The sequence below is a fragment of the Aotus nancymaae genome, unplaced genomic scaffold (assembly GCF_030222135.1).
Source record: "Aotus nancymaae isolate 86718 unplaced genomic scaffold, 86718_ANA_hifiasm-v0.15.2.pri h1tg000041l, whole genome shotgun sequence".
Classification (NCBI taxonomy): Eukaryota; Metazoa; Chordata; class Mammalia; order Primates; family Aotidae; genus Aotus; species Aotus nancymaae.
Genome location: NW_026988455.1, coordinates 17,408,443 through 17,424,611, shown reverse-complemented (window position 1 = coordinate 17,424,611; position 16,169 = coordinate 17,408,443). Strand labels below are relative to the sequence as shown.

At 38.9% G+C, this 16,169-nt stretch overlaps 1 protein-coding gene across 8 annotated transcripts in view; it reads left to right on the top strand.

Annotated features, from left to right (window-relative positions):
* Window positions 1-16,169, top strand: part of FANCC (FA complementation group C) — a 218,040-nt gene that overhangs the window by 28,429 nt on the left and 173,442 nt on the right. For 3 of the 8 annotated variants that reach the window (XM_012461950.3, XM_012461943.3, XM_012461946.3), the window contains exons 2-3: window positions 8,440-8,608; window positions 9,382-9,445. The exons of 1 other annotated variant lie outside the window; for it this stretch is intronic. The gene's annotated coding sequence lies outside the window, so the exon portion shown is untranslated. Of the gene's footprint in view, window positions 1-7,262; window positions 7,839-8,439; window positions 8,609-9,381; window positions 9,446-16,169 lie in introns of those variants that run through there. 4 more of the 8 variants (XM_012461944.3, XM_064361529.1, XM_064361530.1 and 1 more) reach the window with 4 other exon arrangements.

The following is a 16,169-nucleotide window of genomic DNA, read 5'->3' as shown; positions in this document are numbered from 1 at the left end:
AAACTCCTCTATTAGCATTATGTTACAATCTTATCTGTTTCTTGAGATCTGTTATTATTGGCTTTATATATTTAGGTGGTCAGACATTGAGTGCATATACGTTTACTCATCATCAGAGCACCTAAATATATGACATACACTTTTGCTGAATTGACCAGCCCCATTATCATATATTAATATAATGACCTTCTTTGTCTCCTTTTACAGTTTTTGACTTAAAGTCTATTTTATCTGATAAAGGTATAGTTACTCTTGTTCTGTTTTGGTTTCCATTTGCATGAAATATCTTTTTCCATTTATTCACTTTCAATCTATTTGTATTCTTATAGGTGAGGCAAGTCTTTTGTAGGCAGCATATAGTTGGGTTTTGTTTTCTTTTGTGTTTTAATCCATTTAGCTACTTTGTGTCTTTTAATTGGAGAATTTAATCCATTGACATTCAAAGTAATTACTGATAGGTAAGGATTTACTACTGTCATTTTGTTAATTGTTTTCTAGTTTTGCAAAATCTTTTTTTGTTTCTTTTTGTCTTTGTTTGAGGTTAAGAGATTTTGTCTAGTAGTATATTTTGATTCCTTGCTTTTTATTTTTAGTGTATCTATTATAGGTTTTGGCTTTGTGGTTACCATGGGGCTTATAAAAGTATGCCTTATAATTATAAAAGGTTATTTTATACTGATAGCAACTTAACTTTGATTGAAAAGAAAATACTGTTTAACTCCACTTCCCCATTTTGAGTTTTTGATGTCACAATTTATATCTTTTTATATTGCATGTCCCTTAACAAATTATTGTAGCTATTATTTTTAATTGTATTGTCTTAACTTCATAAAAAAATATGTGATGTACATACCACCATTACATTATTAGAGTATTCAGAATTTGTGTACTTGCTTTTACCAGTGAGTTACATACTTTCAAATGGTTTTGTCTTATTCATTACTATCCTCTTCTTTAATCTTGAAGAACTCTCTTTAGCATTTCTTGTAAGACAGGTCTGGTGCTGATGAATTCTATCAGCTTTTGTTTGTCCAGAAGTCTTTATTCTTTTCTTCATTTCTGAAGTATAGCTTTGGTATAGTATTCCTGGTTGATAGTTTTAATTTTTTTTTCTTTAGAACTTTGAATATATTATCCAACTATCTCCTAGCCTACAGTGTTTCTGCTTAGAAGTCTCCTGTTAGGCATATTAGTACTCCCTTATACATTATTTGCTGCTTTTCTCTTGCTGCTTTCAGGATCCTCTCTTTGTGTTTGATCTTTGACATTTTGATTATAATACGTTGTGGGTAGTGTTATTTGGATTAAATCTGATTGGATACTTTTGATCTTCCTGTACCTGGATAGCTATAGCTTTCTCCAGGTTTGAAACACTTTCTGTTATTATTTCTTTAATAAGCTTTCTGCTACTTTCTCTTTTTCAAGATTTCCCCCTTGAACACCAGTGACCCACATATTTGCTCTTTAGACATTACCCCACAAATCCTGTAACTTCATTCCTTTTTCCTTTTTCACCTTTAATTATGTATTTTCAATTAACCTGTCTTTGAGTTCACTGATATTCCTCTAATTGAACAATTCTGCTATTGATGCCTTCTATTGGATTTTTTATTTTGTTCATTGTAGTTCTTAACTCTAGAATTTGTTTGATTTTTAAAAATTATTTCAATCTCTCTGTTAAATTTCTCTGATGAATTTGTGAATTGTTTCTCTCTACTTTATTGAAGTTAGCCAAAGTTCCTTAAAACAGGTATTTTGAATTTCTGTCAGGCGGCTTTTCTATAATCCTCTTTTTAGGATCAGTTACTGGCAACTTACCTTATCCCAAAGCATGTTTTTCCTCCTTTGACCCACTGATTATTTCGTAATGCATTTTTCAGTTTCTGTATTTGTGAATTTCCTTTGAAACTTCCTGCATTTATTTTTAATTTCTTTCTTTGTGATCAGAGCACATGTGTTATATTACTAATGCTCTTTTAAATATATTAAGACTTATTTTATGGCCTGGCATACGATCTGTTGAGGAGAATATTCCCTGTTACCTTGAGAAAAATGTGTATTCTATTGGGTGGAGAGTTCTGTAGATGTCTGTTAGATCTAGTTGGTTTATAGTGTTATTCAAGTGTTCTGTTTTCTTGTTGATTTTCTTTCTATTTGTTTTATCTATCGCTGAAAATGACAGATTGAAGTCTCTAGCTATTAATATTAAATTATCTGTTTCTCCCTTTCTGTCAATTTTTGCTTCATGAATTTTGGTCCTTAGTTGTGTCTGTTTATAATGGTTATATCTTCCTACTGGATTGACCATTTTATCATTAACAAAATGTCCCCTCCATCTCTACTAACTTTTTGTTTTAAAATTTATTTTTTCTGATATCAGTATAGCCACACTAAGTTTCTTGTTTTTGCATGTTTGCATGACATATCTTTTCCATCCTTTTACTTCCAATTTGTTTGTATTTTTTACTCTAAGGTGTGTCCTCTACAGACAGCATATAGTTAGATCATGTTTTCTTAAAGTCTGACAATATTTGTCTTTTGATGAGATTGTTTTTATCGGGTTTTTTTTTTATTTTTTTTGAGACAGAGTCTTGCTTTGTCACCAGGCATCAGGCTGGAGTGCAGTGGCATGATCTTGGCTCACTGCAGCCTCCACCTCCCAGGTTCAAGCAATTCTCCTGCCTGAGCCTCCCAAGTAGCTGGGACTACAGGCGCACGCCACCATGCCCAACTAATTTTTATATTTTTTTAGTAGAGACGGGGTTTCACCATGTTGGCCAGGATGGTCTTGATCTCTTGACCTCATGATCCACCCGCCTCGACCTTCCAAAGTGCTGGGATTACAGGCATGAGCCACCACTCCTGGCCTGAGAAACATTCTTTTTTTGAGACAGTCTTGAACTGTTGCTCAGACTGGAGTGCGGTGGCATGACCTTGGCTCACTGCAACCTCTACCTCCCAGGTTCAAGCAATTCTTGCCTCAGCCTCCCGAGTAGCGGGATTACAGACATATGACACCATGCCCAACTAATTTTTTCTATTTTTAGTAGTGACAGGGTTTCACCATGGTAGCCAGGCTGGTCTTGAATTCTTGGCCTCAAGTGATCCACCCACTGGGCCTCCCAAAGTGCTGGGATTATAGGTGTGAGCCATTGCAGCCGGCTAACTACTGTTGATTTTAGTGGTAAAAGTTATGATGTGTTCCATCCCAACTTAAGATTTCCAAATATTTTCTACAAATAGAAAAATATATCATTGACAATGAAAACTTTTTATTAGTAAATGATTCAAAATTGAATAAATGTAGTTTGTACATAAAATGTGTTAAAATGATGCTTTGCCGCTTTGATAAAAAAGAGGAGGCTTGCTGGGATTGATAAGGAGGAAGGAGTCATTCTTTAGAAGGAGGTTGGTGAGTCAGGTGATGGACTTTTAAGGTGTGCATTCAGCAGCAGAAGTGCTTAATAATATTTTTTTCTCTGTGGATTTTGACTGATGTGGAAACCTTTGATATATCAGTAGAATGGGATCTTGTGGTCAAAAAAAAAAAAAAAAAAGCAAAATGTAAGTTTGCTTCCCTTTTTGTAATTTGCAATTCATACACCTCCTTGCAGGATGTTATATTAGTTTCCAGAAGCTGCCATAGCAAATTACTACAAACTTGATGGATGAAGAGAACAGAATCATGTCTTGTCACAGTTCTGGAGGCTAGAAGTGTGAAACCTGACAGGGCCACATTCCCTCTGGGGACTCTTGCTTTCTCCCGCTTCTGGCAGCCAGCATGGCATTCCTGGGCTTGTGGCTGCATCCCTGCAATCTCTGCTTCTGTCTTCACATCACTGTCTCATCTGTGTCTGTCTCCAACTCCCTCTGCCTCTCTCATAAGGATGCAAGTGGCCCATCCTGATATTCCAGGACAAGCTCCTTCTCTCAGGATCCTGAACGTTACCACTTTGTAGTTGTTGTTGTACAAGGTAATACTCATTCCTTTGCCATATAAAGTAATATTCACAGGTCCCATGTGCTAGCGTGGGAATGAGGTGACGACATTTGGGCTGCTAATTCTTTGTTGTGGAAGACTGTCCTGTGCATGGTAGGTGTTTCAGCAGTGTTCCTGGCCTCTGCCCACTGGATGCCAGTGACATCCTCCTCCCAGCTGTGACAACCAAAAATATCTTCAAACATTGTCAAGGGTCCCCCTCTAGGACAAGACTGTCCCTGGTTGATGACCACTGCTTTAACTTAATCAGAGCCCATTCTTATCCCATTCAAATATGCTGGCTGGGAAATTTCCAGTCTTGTTAAGAAGGGGGAACGTGGAGAATGGATGCTGGAGAAGTGACTGCTCCTCTCTACTACACCTAACATTCTGTTGAGGTTCACAAAAAAGTTGTGGTGTTTTCATCATGACTAAGGCATGGGAGAGGTTGTACATATAATGGTTCCCAGAGTGCCCCTATGAGACCAATAAAACATAGCAAAGCTACATGATAAGCAGGCTGAAATGTATGTAAATTGTTCAGGTGAGTCTGTCTCAGGGTTTCTGTACTTGGCAATACCTAAAGACTTCATGTAAAGCATGAAGGGCTCCAGAAAGAACTCGCTCTTTGCTATCAGTTGTATTCTGTATGTTTAATATACAGCACAGCAGAAGCAATCAGCTCTCCTTGATGTTACCTATCCCATAAATTCTTTCCTTACGTCTACGTATTTTCTTCTTTATTCGATTTTATTAAGAGATCATCTCATCTCCAGCTTTGCTGGTCTAGAACCTCTGTTCATCTTAAGCTCCTCAAGAAGGAAGGGACTATTATATATTTCATCTTTCAATGAGTTTGTGAAAGCAATTCCCCCATTTCAGCACTGTGCCTCATAGGGCTTAAAATTTTGACCAAATGACTTGACTTTACATACATCCTTCCCAGACCCTTTAGGACTACTACTGCTTCTCCCCTAGAGGTTTTCTCTGCCTTTTGGAAAACAGGTAAGGGAAAAGATATCTAGAAATAGCAGTATTCGTTATGATAGCCAAAAATGGATAGAAGGAAAAGAGATTCATTTTACTGTGGTAAAGTGAGAATGGAAAAGTAAGAAGGCATGCTGCTTCTTTTTCAGGAGTCTTGGCAAATGTTCTAGTTTTAAAAGAGAAAGAGACATAGCCAATTAGGTTGAAATGATGTAGAGTTCATCCCTCCACAGTCATATTTTACTGAGCCATTTTTCAATAAATGGACTAAATTGTCCTTTGGAACTCAGTAGGTGGTGCTCTTGTGCCATAGCATAGCATCGGCTTTGGAGAGGTTCTGAGAGCACAGTGGCTGGTTCCAGGGCCTGTATCCTGTCGGTCCCCTTGTGTAACTGCCAGGCACACCACCTGGAGGGCATCACATGGCTGGTTTGGTGAGCTGCTTTCTGTCTTTGGAAATGAGGGGGTGAATTAGGGTCTTTACCTTCTCTAACCTGTCTGAGCTCTGCCTTCCAGGGGAACCTAAGTGAGAAGCTTACTGACCTTTTAAGGAAAAAAAATTGTGACTCTACTCTTTATCCAAACAATTGTAATGTGTTTTGTTACCAGTTTTCCAAGATTTTTTTATTGTTATTCTTCCGTGATTCCTTAAATCAAAGTTCCTTTCCACATAACTCAGGCTATCATTCTTATGTTTTCCTTTATGTTAATGTTCGTTTTCTGTTTTAGTTTCAGAGAAGATGCAGTAGAATGAAATATGTAGTAGAGAAATTTGGAAGTGATGAAGGAATACAGGTGAAAGCCATCAAGTTCATGCAGCAGCTAGTAGTAACTTAGCTGACGATTGGCAGGAGCACATTGCTTTACTCCTTTTGCTGTATAATGAGTTCCTTGGTCCAAACTTGGTTGTGATACCATCATGGTGAATAAGGAATCCAGTCAAGTCCACATTTGGTAGTGTTGGAGAAGTGTGGTGGGCGAGGAAGATAAATTTAAATCCAGAATGAGTTTTCTATTGCGAGGAGGGCAAATCTGTTGCCAGAAGTTACCAGAGGCATTTTGGGGTCTGCTTTTTCAGCAAGTTTCTGTAGGGGTTATATAAAGCGAAAGTTGCTTCACCTATATCCACCAACTGGGTAGGAGAGAGGCAGAATGCTAGTGGGACTCACAGCCTGGATGTGCTGATCTGAGTCATTCAGTCACCTGTGGTGTGGAAAGGCTACTGGCCAGGTCCGAGTGAGGCCGGGCTGTGGGGCTGGCAGCTGAGCTCCTGAGCTGTGTGGCTGCAGATTCAGTGATGTGCCGTGTGTTTTGGCAAGACAGAGCACTTCCTCTCCAGTCTACTGTCCAGTATCTTGTGCACTGAGTTTTTCAGTTTTAATGACTGTAGTTCTGATTTACATACTTTTTAGTTGATTGTTTTTGAGCCGTTTTTTAATTCTGCCTTTTTGATTTATACTTTCTTATTCTTTTTTAATTAGCTTTTTAAAAAGCACCCTAAATATACTTGTTTTTGTTGGTGTTTTTAATCACCTTAAATATATTTTGTCGGGATTACTTTAGTATCTTAAGTATACTTTGTTGGGATATTTTAGCATCTAAATATACCCTTTGTTGGACTGATTAACTTCATCTAAAGTGAATTTATTATCTAATGTCTGATTTTGTTGCATTTATTTCTTTAGAGCTTTGGTTAAATGACATGTTTTGAATGAGGTTTTAAGTAACTTTTTTCACTCATTCAGTCGTTTTTCGTATTTCTTTCTCCCTCTCTGCACATTCTCCCCTGTGTAGTCCCATTTCGCTTGTCTCTGTCTGGCTTCTGTGGAGCTTGGGTGCAGAACCAGCTTTCACAGTGGGGGCTCCCGGGCAGTCACAGGCTACTTCATGGAGTGCCTGGTCCTGGCTGGCGGGTGTCCTCCATCCTCCCTAGACCACCACTCCATAGGCAGCAAGGAAGCTGCCAGCCCTCCTTCAGGCATGGAGTGGTAGGGCTCCAGTCAGCACCTTCCATTCCAACTTCCAACAGGGGTGCTAGTTTCTTTCTCTGTCCTTTGTGCCTCTGTTTAGCCCTCAACCTTTCTAAGACCTAAACCTACAGTTTCATTGCCCGTTTGGATTCTAGCGTAGGAGGGGCTGGCTGCCCAAGGTTTTGTCCTCAGGGCCTTGCCTCTTTGTGTTTCTGTCCCATATCTGTTTCATAGAAATGTTTGTTAATTTTTTGTGTGTGCTTGCCTGCATCCTTTTCCTTTTTTATGTTTTTCCTCTCTTTGCTGTATGTTTGGAGTAGAGAGAATCCATCAAAGAGCGAATTCACTGTGCCATCTTAACTGGAAGTCATGTGAGCAGAGAGTTTTAAGGAAAGAAAGTCAGATATTTGGTTTACATAGTACTAAAAACTAACCACAAGAATGCTTATTATGAGAGCTCAGTGACCCATAGTATACATTTATTTAAACTCCGCCTGAGGCTTGCAGGCTCTAAAAGATGAGTGGGATTAGGCAGGTGGGATTTATTAGGATGCTATGGTCCTCTATGCTGAAGGTTTCACCTTCTATTTTTCATTTTGATGGTAATTTAAAAAAAAATTCATGTTTCTACACACCTAAATGTCTACAATTCTAACCAAGTAATGTCTTAAGATTTCAGTACCTGCAGTTGTGTTTGTATTGGTGCCAAGGAGCACTGCTTTAAATACAGGGAGATATTACAAAAGAACAAAGGTGAAAATGTAAATAATGTGTTTGAGCTAAGAGACTGCCGTTGCACAGTGGTTCTGAAGAGAAAAGTGATGGGTGAATTAAGCTGTCTCCCAGCATATGTCAGTACTGGCCAGTCAACAGAACCTGCCTGTCAGTACCAAGCTCACATGGTTAGTGAGTTTCAATGACTGCATCATTGATCATGCTGAATTAATTTTGTCAGTTTAAATTTTACTCATTTTGTATATTTGTTGGTATTTAATTTGTACATTTTTTGTTTTACAGTTGTATAAGGGTTATAAGCATAAGGTTTTTCTGCTTTATGTTTGTTAATATTTAACTACAAGAAAAATGACTTTAGATAATACTGGGAGCTCTCAATAGTTTTTAAGTTTGAGAACCATGGGTCAAATGGTAACTTAACTCTTGCTGTGCATTGCAGCAAGCACCTTGCATTTGATTTTGATGTCTTTAGCTCGCTCCTGCTCATGCTTCCTGCCTGCTTAGCTCAGGGTCATTGCTGTCTGGGGCCTTTGACACTTCCTTGCCTGGCTGGTGTCCCTTCCTCATGCTCCCTGCAGCCCCCTGTGTTTCCTTCTCTCCCAGCCCTTCCCTATTAAGTGTTATCTGTTATGGGTCCCAATTTCTTCATTAGCCATAAGTTACTTGAGAGCAGGGAATACTGTCATCTTTCTGTTTGCAATGATTTTCAGGGTTCTTGTCATAAAATAGGCTCCTAATAAATGTATGGGTTTCCTTGTTTTTGTTTAGGTAGCAATAAATTACCTGTGGAACCAAGAGGAGAAAGAGGCAGAAATAACTTGGAGCCAAGTCACCAGTCACAAAGGCAAGAAGAAGCTTCCTAATATTTTGACAACTAATGTGCTCCTCAGGTCACTTTCTAACTGGTCTAACCAAAACCCAACAGTCTTACTGTCAGGTAAGTGAAGTTGAGGACAAGAATGCAAGGAAAAGAAGTAATCATTGTAACAGAACAGATGAGGGCAGGCTGATATTTTTCGAGTCCGAATGATGGCTCTTCGGTGCTCTGATAGAGAACAAGATCAGGGTTTCTGTCTTGGCAGCCTCAAAGGCGAGCACTATGGTGAAGGGATGCTTTTACTCTGAAGCCAAGTCCAGAGAAGAGCTCTTCTCCCACCACCTCTGGGGACATAGGTGGGAGAATTGAGCTTAGTAAATCCCCAGAGTTATCTGCTAGATTCAATTTGCTTAATTCTTTACAGAGTCATCTGAAGAGTATGTATACATACTCTGCACCTGGATTGAAGTTGCCTCCTCCGATTCCTTAGACCCAGATTTTGTTTACAATTGAGGTTTGTTTGAAAGTATCTGTGAATTTCACGTCTTCTGTTCTGATTAGACTATCTCAGAGGTAGAACACCGCTGAGTCAACAGAGAAATAGCCAGCTCCTCCTAGTGGAACTTTTCTTAAAACCTTATTGGTTTTAGGGGGAAAAATACCATTTGTTTCTTTCATAAGCACTTCATGGGAACAAGAATATTTTATTGTGATTTTCAAAAAAGAAAGTTGGTAAATTGACCAATCTTACCCTGTGAAGTGAAGCAAAGAATCATTACATTTCAGCAAATTAAAAATAGTTATCAGGCTTTCATCAAAGAGGAGGAAGAATCTTGTCAACTTAAGGGGAATTGAACATAAATTTGTTAATTTTGTATTTGATTATATTTTAGGGGCTTTAAATACTTTCTGACAAGGTGATGGTGCCCCTAGTTGATGACATTGATTGGAAGCTAGGTATGTGATTTGTCTCATTTTCTTTTTCCATAAATAGTGTGTTTTATAGCATTCTCTCCTGTTTGGTGCTAATTTCATGAGAGAAAGGACTTCATACTGAGGGGAAATGGGAAAAAAGTGCTCTTTATTCAAGGTGCGTCCACTTTGAGAAGGTTATGTGGTCCATATCTGGCATGAGTAGACTTACTCTCTGGGCTTAGAGATGTTTTAGATCAAAGGAAAGCATTTTCAGACTTTCTTGTCCTTCCAAGAGGTACCATATATAGCCATTTTCGTGTGGTTTAAAATGAGCTTTGTTTTAAATGTTGACAATCTTGGAGCTACAAGGGTTTCTATCAGTATAAAATCAGTATGAATTTTATCTATTTTATTTTTCCTCTACAATAGCCTTAGTGGGTTGGTTTGTTTATGTATTTATTTTCCATATATTTGTTCAGTACATATTTATCACACTCCTCCAATGTGCCAGGTACTGTATGAGTTCGTGGGTTTCAAAATATGCTCAGCAAACTATGTTCTGAGATGTGTCAGCTAGGATGTGTTTGAGTGCAGGTAACAGGAAAGCCAAAGAATGGTAGATTAAGCAAAAAGAGCAGTTCCACAGTCGGCTCCGTCATTGCCTCAACTATGCTGTGAGGACACAGGGCTGTGATTCTTCTGTGCTGTTTGCAGTACGTTGGCCAGTCCTCTCAGGCTTCCTTATCCCTGGGTCTCAAGGTGACTTTTGCCATTCTGAGTGTCACGGAAAGACTATTGTGTTGGATATGGAAAAAAGTGAACTCATTTAAAACTGAGAAACCTTTCAGTTAAAGTTTAGTTCTCAGGCCCTAGAGTTTGATAACATGCACATTACTACAGTTTGATATGAGAGCAAAAGTAAATACCTTGACTGGTCTGTACTAGCCATTCCCAAAACGTGGCTGAGGGCCCAGGGTCCCTGAGACCCTTTCAGGAGGTTCACAGTGGTAAAAGTATTTTTATAATAATGCTAAGCTGCTATTTGCCTTTCCACTCACATGTTCTCACTAATGTGCAGTGGCGTTGTCAAGAGGTTACATGATAGATGATGATGCCATTGTTCTGACAGTTGATGGAATGTGTGCTTGTATATTTTGTCTTTAATTTTTCTCAGTTTTAATTCCTGGTGGTAAACATTAACATATATAACTCACATAAACAAAAACTCTTTGGGGTCCTCGGTAATGTTGAAAGGTATAAAGGGGTCCTGAGAACCAAACATTTGAAATTACCTGGTCTGTGTGAATCAAGATTCACCCTGGCACTGGGGGATATCCCAGTCTCCCTAAGACATGTGGCCCTGTGATTCCTGGACAAAACTCTTAACAAAGAGGAAATGGAGGGCTTAGGGCTGCTGTCTGGGCAACTAGCAGTGTGTGCAGCACTGTTCTGAGTGGTTATGGAGGGGAGGGCAGGGTGGGGATGCAGGATGTTTTCCAGGCTCCACCTCTGCTGGGCCAGCCATGACTGGAGCTACTCCAGGTTTGTCGTTTCTGTATTGGTTTTTTAATTGTGGTGTATATCAGTAAGATTGTAACCATCTTAACCACTTTTACGTGTAATTCAGTGGTATTGATTACATTAACATTGTTTAACCATTGCCGCCATCCACCTGCAGAACTTTCCTGTTACAGAAACTGTACCCAATAAGCAGTAACACTCTGTTACTGTCTTCCCTCATGAATTAATTTAACTCTGTCAATTTGACTATTCTAGGTACCTCATCTATCTGGGATCACAGAATATCTGTCCTTTCGTGTCTGTCTGATTTAACTAAGCATAGTGTTTTCAACATTTATTCCTGTGTGTATCAGAATGATATTGCAGTGTGTGCATGTACCACACTTTGTGTATTTGTATATCCTTTTCTCCACTGATGGATATTTGAGTTCTTACTTTTGGCTATTTAGTTCTTACTTTGTGCTGCTGTGAATGTGGGTGTACAAATGTATACCTAGAAGTGGGATTGCTGGATCAATGGTAATTCTATGTTTAGTTTTTTTTTTTTGGAACTACCATACTGTTTTCCATAGCAGCTGTACCATTTTACATTTCCAGCAGCAGTGCACAAGAGTTCTGGTTTCTCAGTGTCCTCATCAACGCTTGTTGTTGTTTCCTTGATAGTAGCCATTCTAAGTGAAAAGAGATGGGTTTCTGTTTGTTTTTAATGAATTAGGATGCATTGTCCCAGCCTGTCACCCAATGTCTCCTCCCTCTTTGTTTTCTTTCTTCAGACACTGCTAAAGTGTTTTGATGCTTTTACTTCCTTCTTCTACTCTCATGAATTGTGCTTGGTGAGCTCTGTATTCTTGTGAGGTACATTTTCCATGAAGTTTTTGAATATATCTTTCTCTTAAAGGACAGAATTCACCAAAATGAAGAACATTTAGCCCTGAGGTAAAACTCTTTGTTGCCTGCTCTACTTTGAGTCTGAGCCATGTTATCTCAGTGACTCAGACTATGAGCCCCTGTGGACAGAGGTGTATCTTTGTACCATGACGATTTGAGTTCATAAAATAGTACTTAGCAAGCAACCAAACTCTTGAGCAATTTATATGTGTGAGAAGAAGGGCAATAGCAGTGGTCCTAAGCTGATGTCATTGTGAACTGGTCCCTTTTCAGAATCTCGTATGTTTACACAGCCCCATGGCTGGTTTCCCTTGGAACTTTATCCACCCCTTCACCTCTTCCTGCTTCTGAAGGATCTGTTCCCACCTAGCAGGAAACAGAGGTAGGTTGCAAGCATGTGCGGATCCTTCACTGGACACTGCCTTCTGTTCCAGCGTCTGCTCTCTTTGCTCATAGGACTTTGCTTTAGTCCCCTCTGCGCAGGAATTTCTGAAGGTCACTTTATTTTCTCCTGGAAATACTTACTGAGGGATCTAACAACTTCTGTTGTTTTTAGTCTGCATATGTGCAGAAGGTGAAATCATGGTTTGTTTTGATTCCTAAGGGACTGGGTAAATGCACCAAAAGATACATTACTCAAGAAGTGGAAAATGTGTATTTCCTTCTAATTTTTCATGTCATTTGCTTTTGCTACATTAGTATATGCTGTGCATGTGTGTGCAAAATACTTGTTAAAATCCTGAGTTTTCAAGAAATATGTTATAAAGCATCAGCCTTTTTTATTTCTTAAAAGATGCTAAATGTTTTTTCTCTAACAGCTGGTAATGAAATGAATTTAGGAACAGACACTAGGCAGAATCATAAGAAAGTTAAGGATTTACGTATGGAGCAAGGTAAAGGATTTTGGTAGTGAGCAAAAAATGTATAGTCAGCTGTCCATGTCTAATAGGTTTTTAGATTACCTGGGATGAAGAATTAGTACATTTGTGAAAAAAGTTGAAATTACCATAAATCTGAAGAATCAGCCCCATTTTTCAAGGCATGCATTTTTTTGAACTCCATGGAAGCCACCTTGTGTGTCTGCTTTAGTGTAACACTGTCTTATTCCTGCCTGAGTAGTGAATTGAATGTCTCTCCCTCTTTGTGACAAAGCCCTGTAGGACAAAGCAGAAGCTGTACAGCTAAGATAAGGGGCCCAGGAAGCAGGTTTTGGATTTTCCCCTTCTTAAAGCCAGGACTGGCAAAATGGAGTCATTATTATTATTATTTTTTTGAGACGGAGTTTCACTCGTTACCCAGGCTGAAGTGCAATGGCGCAATCTCGGCTCACTGCAACCTCCGCCTCCTGGGTTCGAGCAATTCTCCTGTCTCAGCCTCCCGATTAGCTGGGACTACAGGCATGCACCACCATGCCCAGCTAATTTTTGTATTTTTAGTAGAGACAGGGTTTCACCATGTTGACCAGGATGGTCTTGATCTCTTGACCTCATGAGCCACCCGCCTCAACCTCCCAAAGTCCTGGGATTATAGGCGTGAGCCACTGCGCCTTATCTAATGGAGTCATTATTTGAGGACAGGAAGGAAAAGAAGGGAGGAAGTGCTAGGACTGTATCTCTGCCCATCCTGGTGGATGATTTTAATATTTTCAGACAGAGAACTCAGGAAAAAAACAGAAAATACATACTGTTTCAACAATTTGAAAATTTTTATTGTATTCATCAAGTACTGTCCATCACATTTATAAACTATAATACTTTTTCTTTTTTTCCTTGCCTGTGGGGTGATTCTTTATGGTAAATGTGAATCTGGGAGTTTATTATTATTGTTATACTTTAAGTTCTGGCATACATGTACAGAACGTGCAGGTTTATTACATAAGTATACAAGTGCCATGGTGGTTTGCTGCACCCATCAACCCATCATCTATATTAGGTATTTCGCCTAATGGTATCCCTCCCCTATCCCTCTACCCTACAACAGGCCCCAGTGTGTGATGTTCCCCTCCCTGTGTCCATGTGTTCTCATTGTTCAGTTCCCACTTATGAGCGAGGACATGTGGTGTTTGGTTTTCCGTTCCTGTGTTAGTTTGCTGAGAGTGATGGTTTCCAGCTTCATCCATGTCCCTGTAAAGGACATGAACTCATCCTTTTTTATGGTTGCATAGTATTACATGATGTGTATGTGCTGCATTTTCTTTCTCCAGTCTATCATTGATGGGCATTTGGGTTGGTTCCAAGTCCTTGCTATTTTGAATAGTGCTGTAATAAACATACATGTGTCTTCATAGTTGAATGATTTATAATCCTCTGAGTATATACCCAGTAACGGGATTGCTGGGTCAAATGGTATTTCTGATTCTAGATCCTTGAGGAATCGCCACACTGTCTTCCACAATGGTTGAACTAATTTATACTCCCACCAGCAGCGTAAAAGTGTTCCTATTTCTCCACATCCTCTCTAGCATCTGTTGTTTCCTGACTGTTTAATGATTACTATTCTAACTGGTGTAAAATGATATCTCATTGTGGTTTTGATTTGCATTTCTCTGATGACCAGTGATGATGAGCTTTTTTTCACATGTGTGTTGGCTGCATAAATGTCTTCTTTTGAGAAGTGTCTGTTCATATCCTTTGCCCACTTTTTGATGAGGTTATTTGTTTTTTTCTTGTAAATTTGTTTAAGTTCCTTGTAGATTCTGGATATTAGCCTTTTGTCAGATGGATAGATTGCAAAAATGTTCTCCTATTCTGTAAGTTGCCTGTTTACTCTGATGATAGTTTTTTTTGTTTTTGTTTTTGTTTTGCTGTGCAGAAGCTCTTTAATTTAATTAGATCCCATTTGTCAACTTTGGCTTTCCTTGCCATTGCTTTTGGTGTTTTAGTCATAAAGTCTTTGCCCATGCCTACATTGTGAATGATATTGCCTAGGTTTTCTTCTAGGGTTTTTATGGTTTTAGGTCTTATGTTTAAGTCTTTAGTCCATCTTGAGTTAATTTTTGTATAAGGTGTAAGGAAGGGGTCCAGTTTCAGTTTTCTGCATATGACTGGCCAGTTTTCCCAATACCATTTATTAAATAGGGAATCCTTTCCCCATTGCTTGTTTTTGTCAGAGTTGTCAAAGATCAGATGGTTGTAGATGTGTGGCATTATTTCTGAGGCCTCTGTTCTGTTCCATTGGTCTATATCTCTGTTTTCGTACCAGTACCATGCTGTTTTGGTTACTGTGGCCTTGTAGTATAGTTTGAAGTCAGGTAGTGCGATGCCTCTAGCTTTGTTCTTTTTGCTTAGGATTGTCTTGGCTGTATGGTCTCTTTTTTGGTTCCATATGAAATTTAAAGTAGTTTTTTCTAATTCTGTGAAGAAACACAATGGTAGCTTGATGGGGATAGCACTGAATCTATAAATTACTTTGGGTGGTATGGCCATTTTCACAATATTGATTCTTCCTTTCCATGAGCATGGAATGTTTTTCCATTTGTTTGTGTCTTCTCTTACTTCCTTGAGCAGTGGTTTGTAGTTCCTCTTGAGGAGATCCTTTACATCTTTTATTAGTTGTATTCCTAGGTATTTTATTCTCATTGTAGCAGTTGTGAATGGGAGTTCACTCATGAATTGGCTCTCTGTCTATTATTGGTGTATAGAAATGCTTGTGATGTTTGCACATTGATTTTGTATCCCAAGACTTCACTGAAGTTGCTTTTCAGCTTAAGGAGATTTTGGGCTGAGACAATGCGGTTTTCTAAATATACAATCATGTCACCTGCAAACAGAGACATTTGACTTCCTGTCTTCCTATTTGAATAACCTTTATTTCTTTCTCTTGCCTGATTGCCCTGGCCAGAACTTCCAATACTGTGTTAAATAGGAGTGGTAAGAGAGGGCATCCTTGTCTTGTGCCAGTTTTAAAAGGGAATGCTTCCAACTTTTGATTCAGTATGATATTGGCTGTAGGTTTGTCATAAATAGCTCTTATTATTTTGAGATACATTCCATCAATACCTAGTTTATTGAGAGTTTTTAGCATGAAGGGGTGTTGAATTTTATGAGAGGCCTTTTCTGCATCTATTGAGATCATGTGGTTCTGTTTATGTGATGGATTACATTTATTGATTCACGTATGTTGAACTAGCCTTGCATCTCAGGGATGAAGCTGACTTGATCGTGTAGATAAGCTTTTTGATGTACTGCTGGATTTGGTTTGCCAGTATTTAATGAGGATTTTTGCATTGATGTTCATCATGGACATTGGCCTGAAATTTTCTTTTTTTGTGTGTCTTTGCCAGGTTTTGGTATTAGGATGATGCTGGGCTCATAAAGTGAGTTAGGGAGGAGTCCCTCTTTTTCTGTTGTTTGGAATA